We start from the raw sequence: 12,222 nt of genomic DNA on the forward strand, positions 1-12,222 counted from the left end.
CTAAACCTCTCCGTGTACAGACTAGTTCTTAGTACTACTTGGACTCCAATTGAACTCAGCCTAAACAAATCACACGATGTACTAACCTATAGCTAGGACCAACTCCCAGTGGCGTAGCCAGGATTTCGATCCAGGGTGGTCCAACTGACACAATTTTTTGGACAAGAACACAACATGCTATCTTTTGAATATAGAATTTATCAAAAGCACAAATCAATAAAAGGATGCAATGTCTCCAACCCTCTTCTTTTTGCAACATTTCTATAATACTCGCTCCGTCCAAAAAAACTTGTCCCTCAAATAGATGTATCTAGCAACAAGTTAGTGATAGATACATCTATTTGAGGGACAAACTTGGGACAAACTTTTTCGTACGGAGGGAGTATCTTTTAATCAGTGAAACTCTCAATCAGAGTGAATCTATTATAATCAATTTCCAGTTCAAGCATTAATATAGACAAACCCAGAAAGCAAAAAAAGGTTGAGATTTGCACTCTCAGTTAAGCTTATTCAAACCATGAAAGGAAAAATTGAGAACATACCTGGAAAGAGATGAGAACTTAAAAAGAATAGATGTGTTGACATCGGTCGGTCGGTGCACTTGTTCAGCGGCTCAAGCCCCCCCCCCCCCCCCCCCCCCCCCCCCCCACAGACACACACCCCGACACCCTGCCTTCTACTGCCGGATGCCACACAACACCGGGAAACCAACCCCTCTACCTGCAGCATGCTGCCGGCCGCCTGCGTTGCCCCGTGCCATGTTGTCTCTGCTAGCTAGCTGTAGCCATTCAGGAGGAATCAGGAGCGTCGAAGCTCAGAATAAGTTGCATCTCCATATATTTAGTCAGGAACGGAAGTTGAGAACGATCAGCAGGCAGATTAGCCTTGTGCAAGTACTTGGAAATGGTAATGTGGCTCCCGTAGCTGGCCTATGTTTTCTCTCTCTCTCTCTCTCTCTCTCTCTCTCTCTCTCTCTCTCTCTCTCTCTCTCTCTCTCTCTGAATGCTAAAAAATATTACTCATGGGCTGATGGTGGGCCAAATCCCAGGGTGGTCCATGGACCACCCTGGCCACCCTGTGGCTACGCCACTGCCAACTCCTAACGTGACTTGACCAGTCCTACTACTTTGTTACACACGTGTGCATCCAAGACACCTCATAGCACTAATCAATTTAGCTTGAAACTCATTAATCTACCAGACAAGATTACTTCTAACGTACAGTAGCTAATTTCCTTGTAACAAGTCAAAACCTAGGTGTTGGTCGTATAGTCTTTCCATACGCTCGCGCAATCTCCCGGCGGCAGCGGCCATGGAAAACGTGACCGCCTCGACGAACCGCTTGTCGTCCGTCACCGGTGTGCACCTGTTCAAGATCTCCGGGCACTCCCTGGTCAAAGGCACCGACCTATGCATCATGTCCAAGACCTTCCGCATCGGCGGCCACGACTGGGCTATCAGATACTACCCCTACGGCCTGAAGCAGAAGGACGACGCAATAAGGAAGCCGTCAATACGACAGCCGGCGGAGAGCATACGTCGGTTTTCCTCTACTTGGAGAACATAGCAAAGGGCGAGGTCCGAGCGAGCTTCTGGTTCTCCCTCCAAGACCCTACGTCGCCGGAAAAGGGGGAGAAGAACAGAAGAGGCGGCGAGACGTGCGACTTCAAGTCCGGAGCACCGTCATCGGCATGGGGTTACATCAAGTATGTAAGCAGGGCCGATCTGGCTGCATCGGGATGCATCAAAGACGACTGCCTAGTGACCAAGTGCACCATCGAGGTCATTACCTCTGAGCGCTTCGACGACCATGGAGAAGACGACGTCGTGGCCGTGCCGCCCTCCGAACTGATCAAGAATATCGGCGGACTTCTTGAGAACGGCCTCAAAGCGGACATGACCGTCAAGATCGGCTGGTTCAAGAGGTTCAAGGTGCACGGTTGCATCCTCGCCGCGCAGTCGCCAGTCTTCCGTGCGCAGCTGTGCGGCTCCATGCTGGAGAGCAGGAGAAGCAGCATCCGCATCAAGGACATGGACGCTAGAGTTTTCCCTCCATGTACAGTAGGTCACGTGCATGGCAGAGAAGTCGGATTGCTTTGAGAGATTGATGTAATTTTATGCGAGGCATTACATTATTAAATTAAATTATTTTACAAATTTGCTTTTCAGGTCTAGATGTAAAATAGTACCGCACATCTAACTCTATCATCATAGGATAAAAGCTCTTTAAGATTTGTTCTCTTTTCTCATCTCAGTGCATTCTTATTTTTCTTGTTTGTTGTTCGTCCAGGAAGTATTTCAAATAATGTTAATTAGCTCTCACGTCACGCAATTTATTTTTTTCGAAAGTACGCAAAATGCGTACCATAGTTTTATAAAAGAAGAGAATAACAATTACAAGACAACTAACACCTACTGCGAATAACAAGCGTAGCACCAACTTCACATCCGGCTAGTCCAAAGACAGCCACCAACGACAACATAACTACAAAGCAAAAGAGACTGTCCAACACCGAAAACATTGCCGCGTCTCGACCGACATCGATCACCACCGAAGAGCAGCAGCTTCCGCCAAGCATCTCTTGTCGACGCACCATCCTCCCTTGATGCCTAAAGGAGATGGCAAGAGGATGGCAGGACTCGATCTGACCTGAGGAAGGCGCCGTCTTGAAATCACCGCGAAGACCGTACATAGCGCCTTAGTGAATGATGATGGGCAGCGGCGAACACGGGAGGAGTGCAACATGGGACAACCAAACCATGTCTCCTGGCACGATGCACCCAATAGCAGAACGACATTGATGACGCCGCCATCGTGCCGATCCAGCACCGGATCAAGGCTTTCGCCCGGAGACAATTGCCAACACCAAGCGAGCGAGGGAGATGGCGACACACTCGGCGACGCCTCCAAGGAGGGAAATGACAGGCACGGGTGCCATCGCCGCCGGCCCGGCCACAATCGGACATGATTTTCATCCGTAATGCCACGCATCTCCACACCTCCAGGCATAGGTAGTACCGACCATGAAGTCTCGCACAGCCGTCGTCGTAGCAACTTGCCATCGAAGCCGTGCAACCGAGGTCCACCCACACCCGCACTGCCAAGAGAACACGACCCAACAACCACAAACCACCCAGATGAGGAGCCGTAGCAGCTAACCATGTCGTGCAAGAGCTGCATCCAGCACGACGGCCTTCACCCGCACCAGGGGACTGCCGTGCAACGAACTCAGCCCCAAGGCCGGATTGAATCTGGTGGAATGCGATCTGGCCAACACCTCCCTCCACCACTCCAGCGCCATCACATCCGAGAGCAACCTAGGTAACCCAGCGCGCCCAGCACCCTGAGGCGGCAGGCAGCCCGCTGCCCGCCATGGACTCCTTCCTGGCAGGGCCTCACAGCACCGCCGCCGCCATAGCCCGGGGCTCGCGTCGTCGCCCCCATCTGAGCCGGTGCCCCATCCTCCGCCGCCACTCTGCTACGCACCTGGCCTGAGTCCACCTTTCCGCCGTGCCTCCGCCGTGCGCCAGGGACAGCCGCCGCGAATCCCGCTGCCCCCACCGTGGATCCCGCCGCCGGCTATCCCATCACCAAGGCAACCCCGCAGACGTCCACTCCATGCAAAGGGGCCCGCCGGGGGGTGCGCCTCCAGCAGCGGCCGAAGCGGGGGATCTGGGCCTCTCTTGGTCTAGGGTTTTGGGGGCCTCCGGAGCCGCACGCGCGTGCGACCCGGGAGGCGTTTCTTTCGTGAGTTGGGATGTCACGCAATCTATGACATGCATGCATGCATGCTTGAAGTCCGAGCAAACAAGCGTGATCAGTCCAGACGAGTCGTGTTAAACTGGCTAGAGGTTGATGATCAACCCCATTAAATTCTCCTTGTTTTTTTTTATTTTTTTACTTTTATTTTAAATATTGTTATTGTTATTTTGTGGATTTGTTAATTCTCATCTAGATGATTTTACACCTAAGTTGTTCACCACTCGATCGGACATGTATGCTTCATGTAAAATTGTTTTGTTCACATGCATGTGCCTTCGGTCGTGCTGGTGCTTGTGTTGTCGGACCGATTTTTAGGTTGCACTGGTGGCCGTTTTTCTCGTTGTCTTCCATGTTTGCGTAAGTGTGAGTATATGAACCTATTTTTTACGGGCGATGCGGGGGGAGACCCAGCCGCCGGCCACCTCAAGCCCCTCCCCACCATCCCCCCTCGCCATCGCCGGAGGAGGTGACGAGGCTAAGCCCGTGCCACGGACGGCGGCGGCGGGGCGAGCTCTCCTTCGCGGTGAGGCGTTTTCCCCTCAGATTCAAGGCCGAGGCGGCGGCCAGCCATGGCGTTTGCGTGTCCTTCTCCTCCATGCGCGGCGGCGTGCTGTTGGCTATAGGCAAGGCGCCCTTCTCTCGGCGCCCCTGCTGCTCCCGATGCGGTGCTAGATCTGCGCACCGCCCCGATCTGATCCGGGGTGCCGCGGCGGCGTGGGGGCTACATGCTCGGCCTGATTTAACGGGGCGGTCCTAGGGTTCCTCAAGTGACAAGACGAAGATCGTCCTGCCGCCTATCTTTCTTGATCTGGTCGAAGTGTCGGGTTCCGGAAGGCTCTGCCGGCGAACTCCCATGGGCGCGTTATGCCTGGAGATTGCTGGATCGGGTGGGATTCGGTCGTGCCCACTGGTTCTCTTTTAAGGAGGGAGCGGTGCAAAGCTCTGCTATTTGTTGCCATCATGGGATATGTTTAGTTCCATGGTGAAGTCAGAGGTGGAAAATGTCATGAAAGCCGAGATCGGAAGACTAGTAATGATGATTGGATCCTTTGTGGTGACGAGGAACTTGCTTGGAGTTTCTAATTTTGTAGCAGCGGTATATAAGTGGAGGCGGCAGCACTGGTGCAGTTCAAAGTCTTACCTATCAGGGTGAAAACTCCAAAGTATGGCCTTAATTGGTTGTGCCTGGCAATGGTCTTGTTGAAGGCATTGTTTTGAGACTGATCAGCTAGGGCAGGAGGCAGAGGCCTCGCAGGCACTAGCGACTCGGCCCGATGAGGTGGTGTTGGCAACAGGGGTTGCCCCCCCCCCCCTCGCCTTGCAGGGTCAAGGTGAGGCGCGTGGCCAAACCGATGTCCTCACGGGGCATCCGCCTCCGAAACAGAATCATTTAGATGTGGGCTATATTTTGGAATATACGTGGGTTCGGCCATGTCGGTAGGCGATCCTAGTTGAAAGAATACATGCAGAAAGAAGGGATTGATATCGTAGCCTTGCAAGAGACCAATAAATCCGACTTTTGGCATCACGAGTTGTTGTCGATCGACCCCTTGGAGAGGTTCTCCTGGTACCACCTTGCTGCTAATGGGCACTCAGGGGGTAAGCTGCTGGGCTTTGACCAAGCAGTCTATGAGGTGTTAGCGTGGGATGCGGGCACCTTTTTCCTTGCCGGCCACATTCGCCACAGTCAGTTTCAGAGGGAGCTGGTGGTGATCCAGGTCTATGGGCCAGTGGATCACGCGCGCTCGGCATAGTTTCTAGCCGAACTGCAAGCGAAGGTGTTTGCGGTGAGCACTACGCTCACTCCCCTTGTGGCCGGGGGAGATTTTAATCTTAACAGCAACATTAATTGGACCAGGGTATCTATGTTCAACAACGCGATTGCCTCGACGGCTATTAGGGAGTTAGCCAGATCTGGGGCACGCTACACTTGGACGAACAAGCAATTGGACCCGGTGCGCTCGGTGCTTAACAGAGTGTTCATCTCCCCAGAATAGGAACTGATATACCCTCTCTTCTCGCTAGTTGCTGAGACCAGGATCGGGTCGGATCACGTGCCACTAATCCTGGCCTCACGGGAGGAAAGGATTAGGCATAGTCCTAGGTTTTACTTCGAAACGGTGTGGTTTGAAAATCCAGATTTCGATTCTATTTTTAGAGAGAAGTGGTCGGCCTGTGTTAGCCAGGTGGGCCATCAGAGGGGCCCCATGTACTTCTAGATCACGGTAGGGAGCCACCTTCGGGCCAGCCTCAAGGGCTGGGGAGCCAACTTGGGAAGGCATGACAGATCGCTAAGAGAGGCATTTTAGCAGAGATCGCGAGCCTCGACCAACAGGCGGACGCGCGGCCTTTCTCTGAATAGGAGTGGGCTCGACGCTATGTGTTGGAGAACCAGGTTCAGTCCTTGCTGCGAGCGGAAGAGGAGTACTGGAGGTGTCGGGGTGGCCTAAAGTGGATCCTTAAAGGGGACGCTAACACTAAGTACTTCCACACCTACGCAAACGGGAGACGGCGTAGATGTGCAATCATCCGCTTGCAATCCGATCAGGGTTTGCTGCAGGCTCAAGAGGCCATCACCCGCCACGTTTACGATTTCTACATCCAACTAATTGGGACGAGCGAAGAGCAGCGTGCTGGGGTGCGCGCTGACATATGGGATCCCTCCCAGCTTGTCACTGACCAGGAAAATGAGGAGCTGGGGCTCGCCTTTTTGCCCGAGGAAATCGACGCGGATCTCAAGAGCATGAAGACTGACACTGCTCCAGGCCCGGACGGCTGGCCTGTTGTCATGTTCAAACATTTCTGGTCGATCCTGCAGGGGCCAGTGTTCGCAGTGTGTAACGGCTTTATGCGTGGTACGGTAGATATCTCTAGGCTCAATTATGGGATCCTCTCGCTGATCCCAAAGGTGGCAGGGGCAGATAACATCCGTCAATTTAGGCCGATAGCGCTCATCAACGACCCGTTCAAGATCTATTCAAAAGCCACCACCTCTCGCCTGGTCCTGATAGCGCATCGCACCATTAGTCGTACCCAAACAGCATTCATTCGCGGCCGTAACATCTTGGAGGGCTCCCTTGCGCATCAGAAGATCATCCACGAACTAAAACGCACAAAGGAACCGGCCATTCTCCTGAAATTAGACTTTGAAAAAGCGTACGATCGCGTGAACTGGAATATTTTGCGTCAGGTCCTGCTAAGCCGAGGCTTCTCGGCTATGTGGGTGCATCGAATTATGGAGCTGGTCACGGGTGGCCAGACAGCTATTTTGGTTAACGGAGAAGTAGGGAACTTCTTCCGGAACAAGCGGGTACTGTGTCAGGGTGACCCCATGTCTCCGCTCCTGTTCAACTTTGTGGTCGTCGCCCTCGCAGCCATGTTGCGCAGGGCGACCGCGGCAGGCCAGATCAAGGGAGTGGTCGGCCACCTAATCCCAGGGGGGATCTCGCACTTGCAGTACGCAGACGATACATTGCTACTATTCCAGCTGGACAATTACAACATCGCTACGGTGAAGGCTTTGTTGCTAAGTTTCGAAATGATGTCCGGTCTCAAAATTAATTTTCACAAGTGCGAAGTACTGTCTATGGGGATAGACAGCGAGGAGGGGCGTCACATCGCAGACCTGCTCAATTGTAAAGTGGGAAAATTCCCCTTTACATATCTGCGATTGCCTCTAGCGCCACGTAGAGTGGCGATAGACGAGCGGGCTCCCTTAACTGGGAAGGCGGGGAAGAAGGTGAGTCCTTGGCGAGGCAAGTTCATGTCCTCAGCGGCAAGATTGGTTCTCACCAACTCAAGCCTTTCCTCGCTTCCTATGTTTGCTATGGGCCTGTTCCTTTTGGCAGAAGGGGTTCATGCCAAGTTGGACACGCCGCACGCCCGATTCTTTTGGGAAGGGTCAGGCCTAAAGTGTAAATACCATATGGTAAAATGGGCAGCGGCTTGTAGGCCCAAATCCTTGGGAGGATTAGGGATCATCAATACCAGACTGCAGAATATTGAGCTGATGTGTAAATGGATCTGGAAGCTCTCGCAAGGAGCGACAGGTCTATGGGTTGACATCTTACGGGCTAAGTACTTCCCTAATGGGAATTTCTTTGAAGGGGAAATAAGGGGCTCCCCTTCCTGGCAAGACCTACAGCCATAAGATCCGCGTTTGAAAGGAGCCAAGTTCTCATTTCGCAACGGTCGCTCCACCCGTTTCTGGCTAGATTTCTGGGTGGGTTCTCGACCGCTCTGGGAAGAGTTCCCAAAGCTCTATGCTCTTGCGGTGATGCCAAACCAAAGGATGGCAGAGGCATTGGCAGATCTTCAGGCCATTGCCTTCTGTCATAACCTAAATGAGCAGGAAACAACAAAGTGGGAGGCTCTGCTGGACCTTGTGTCCCCCGTGTCGCTAACATAGGAGCACGATAGGGTGTCATGGCACCTCAATGCGTCCAGGAAGTTCTCCGTCAAGTCTTTGTACCACAAACTGTGCCAAGGGTCGGTATAGAGAGAGGTCAAAGGTCTCTGGCAAGCGCGCATTCCGCTGAAGATCAAAGTTTTTGTTTGGCAATTACTCCGGGACCGTCTTCCTACATCCGTTAACATTGCTAAAAGGAATGGCCCGACAACAGGGCCGTGCGCGCTATGCGGGAACCCAGAGAATGGTAATCACGTTTTCTTCCTCTGCCCTCTTGCGTGTTTCGCTTGGCGTACAGTGCACGAGGCGACTGGGGTCTCTTGGGACCCGCGCTCCTCGTCCGAGCTCGTGGCTCTCCTGGACTCGGTTCAGGGCCAGAGCAAGAGGGTGTTATGGACTAGTATAGGGGTGATGCTTTGGTCCTTGTGGCTGACCCGTAACAAATTTACCATCGAAGGACAGTACCCGTCGCACCCGGCTAACATCATTTGCAAATGCTCTATCCTCTTGCAGCAATGGAGTCCGTTGGCGAAGCATAAGGACGCTGATCTCATGAAGCTTGTCCAAGTCCGTGTTCACCAGGTCTACGTCTCGGCTAGGGAGCCGGTGTTGCCAACCTAAGGGTGGGCAACTTATTTTGTTGGCGAGCTTGCGCGCTCAAGGCCATGGGCTTCGGCCTTGTAACTCGATCGCTGCCAGGCTTAGAACCTTGCCAGTCTTTTGTTCATTGCGTAGCTCTGGCTTTTGTCTCCGAAGTGTAATGACCGTGTGTTCGACACTCTGCCTGTTTCGATGTGGGCTTTATTAATTTAAAGCCGGACGCTTCCAGCGTCTTCGTTCTAAAAAAAACTAGGATCACAGTTTGTCGTTGTCCCAATTGCAAGTCCACCCTCGACTCGCAACTAGGCCCATAGTTTATTGTTATCCCGGTTGCAAGTCCACCCTCGACTCGCAATAGGGGTGTGTTTTGCTTTTCATCTCAATTGCAAGTCCACCCTCAACTCGTGCCTCGTATCATAGTTTTTTATACTTGACTCAGTTACACGTCCACCCTTGACACGCAAGGGGTGGGGGGGGGGGATAGAAGAGGCGGCGAGACACGCGACTTCAAGTCTGGATCATCGTCATGGGGTTACATCAAGTTAGTATGCAAGGCCGGTCTAGCTGCATCGGGATGCGTCAAAGATGACTGCCTAGTGATCAAGTGCACTATCGAGGTCATTACCTCTGAGAGCTTCGACGACCACAGAGAAGACAACGTCGTGGCCGTGTCACCCTTGGAAATGATCAATAAAATTGGTGGACTTCTTGAGAACGGCCTCAAAGCGGACATGACCGTCAAGATCGGTTTGTTCAAGAGGTTCAAGGTGCACGGTTGCATCCTCGCCGTGCAGTCGCCAGTATTTCGTGCACAACTGTGTGGCTCCATGGTGGAGAGTAGGAGAAGCAGCATCCGTATCAAGGACATGGACGCTAGAGTTTTCGAGGTCCTGCTACATTACATGTACAAGGACTCACTGCCAGCATTCATGGAGGAGACCACCGAAGACGCTACAAACATGGCCCAACATTTGCTCATCATGGCCGATCGGTACGCCATGGAAAGATTGAAGCTGCTTTGCGCCAACAAGCTGAGCAAGACGCTAGATGTCAACACCGTGGGTTTTACTCTGGATTTTGCTGAGAGAAACAACCGCCAGCAACTGAAGGATTTCTGCATCAAGTACATGGTACGGAACCATGATAGGTTTAGAGAAATCATGAAGACCAAAGGATTCATCCAGTTAACTGAGAATTACAGAAGCCTTGTGTGTGAATTATTAAAAGCTTTTGCAAATTAACCTATAATAGGGGCGATCGATTGTATTTGCTGGTATGATAAACTTTGCCTGTTAATTACTGAATTTTCTACATCTTTCTCCTACGTCCGTTGTATTTTTCTCTTCTGATGCGGATTTCCCTCCATGTACAGTAGGTCCCGTGCATGGCAGAGACGTCGGATTTCTTTGAGAGATTGATGTACTTTTATGCAAGGCAATACATTTAAATTATTTTATTTGCTTTGTCACACATTATAAAACAGTGTAAACAAGAATGCAAAGATAGCGTGCTTGGGCGTGCCACCCAATGCAAGCTAGCCTTCCTAGAGCTCTGTGCGTGGTGTGGGTGTCACACAGTCATCCTATTGTGCCAATTGTGCCATGTGGCACCATATCAAATATATATAGCGTCAAGTAGGTGCAAGGATATGGTGCCCGCATCGACAACAAACTGGTGGTGATGGGTCGAAGTATCATATGTAATGAGCTATTTTAACCATGTTCGATGTGATGTCCTTTAGTAAACTTTCTTAGTATACTATATTGACTATAATTGTAAAAGTTTTCGAGAAGTTAGAATTAACCTATACTAGTACCAACCAGGATAAAAAATCCGACAACAATATAGTTGGATACGAGCACAAATTAAATATCAGAGATGACGATGTACCCCAAGGTCACAGCCATTGGAGTATCCACTTCTCCATTGGAGAGGCATGGGGGACATAAAGATATCCCAATATCAAAATGCCTCGCCTTCTTCTCCATGAGCTTCGACTTCCCTCACAAGTGATGGGCCTTGAGGATGACCTCCAAACCTTAAGAAATTTTCCAAAATTAATCCACAGTTTTGGAATCTTCCATGCAGCACCAAAATTGATAGAGTTACCTATAAACCCAAGAGTATGATAAATAGCACAAAGAATTCAAGAGGGATTAAGCTTGGTGGAATAAAAAAAATCCAGGGCTCATTTTCTCTTCCTCTCTGCAAATGAAAATCTAATCGGCTAGAGAGGGAGCAATAGAAGATCAGATACGTCAACAATGGTGTTCTTTCATCTGCTAAAAATGGGTTTCTTTCCGAGAACCCTTCTTTCATGTAAGAAGGTGGGTAATATACGACCCTCCCCTCCGTGCACACGCACAATCTATCGGTTACCTAGATCTTTGTACGAGCATGGTGGTTCCAGGAAAACTCGGTGTTCCAAAACCCCGGAGACTCGGGATCCATTCGGGAATATCTCCAGGTTAGATAATACCTCTCAGGCTGAACTTGTAGATGGTTTCGTAGGGTTTAGGCCTCTTCATCAGGAAACAAGTACATTCTATCGGATACCAGCTTTGGTAGTCTAGGGTGTGTGTTTGTAGGCATGTATCCCACTCTTACTCTTCGTGAACATCTTTTCATATTCCATCATTTCTATTGACTCAAAGAATAGGAAATCAATATAAATTATTAATGCGTCATCTTTTTTATCGCTTTTGAACTAATGGTTTTCCAACCACATTTGCTTTCTTCATCGGGGCAAAAACTTTCATATCCTCATGTAAACCATTAGCTTCATAATCGTACAATGTCATTATCACCAAAATTCACATCGGAGTTAACATGTCGTTTCGCATCTGCATGTGAACCACTCACCGCGCCAGACAAGCAAAGGGGCATGTGAAGGTTTGAATCGATTCCACAATGACAAAATATTTTTGGTGCCCTTCTAACTCCACTTGGCTAATTTACCTTTTGTCGTTCCATGACAAAGACATCACACAAGATCTTAATCTTTAGAGGATTCTTTAGTTTGCCCCTACCCGAGATCTGTCGGATTCGACTGTCACTCACAAACTGGGGTCATAATATTAACTGATAGGTAAGAGAAAACTTATTGATTATATGTACGATAGTCTTACCTTGCTTTAGTAATAATCATCCAAAGAGTACAAAAAGAGAATATCAGAGTTGGCTAATATGAATGTTAAAACTGCAAGGCAGAATGGCTACACAACTTTAAAAAGGAACCACACACGGAGCTGAAGTATAACATTCCTGTCGAAACAACACATATTCTAATGCCTATGTCCATTTTAATTAAAGTAACTTATAAGTAGCTACATATGTTTTATTTATGGTGCACAATCTAATTAGTTTTTGCTTTTTAATAAACATAACAGGTTTATCCAATATAGAAAACTCTCATGCGACCAAGTGATGACCCACAAGTATAGGGGATCTAT

The 12,222-nt window shown here is 50.0% G+C and overlaps 1 pseudogene; it reads left to right on the forward strand.

Moving 5' to 3' along the window:
• Positions 1–1,250: 1,250 nt before the first annotated feature.
• Positions 1,251–10,011, forward strand: LOC123129460 (BTB/POZ and MATH domain-containing protein 1-like; annotated as a pseudogene).
• Positions 10,012–12,222: the final 2,211 nt, after the last annotated feature.

The sequence above is a fragment of the Triticum aestivum genome, chromosome 6A, assembly GCF_018294505.1.
Source record: "Triticum aestivum cultivar Chinese Spring chromosome 6A, IWGSC CS RefSeq v2.1, whole genome shotgun sequence".
Classification (NCBI taxonomy): domain Eukaryota; kingdom Viridiplantae; phylum Streptophyta; class Magnoliopsida; order Poales; family Poaceae; genus Triticum; species Triticum aestivum.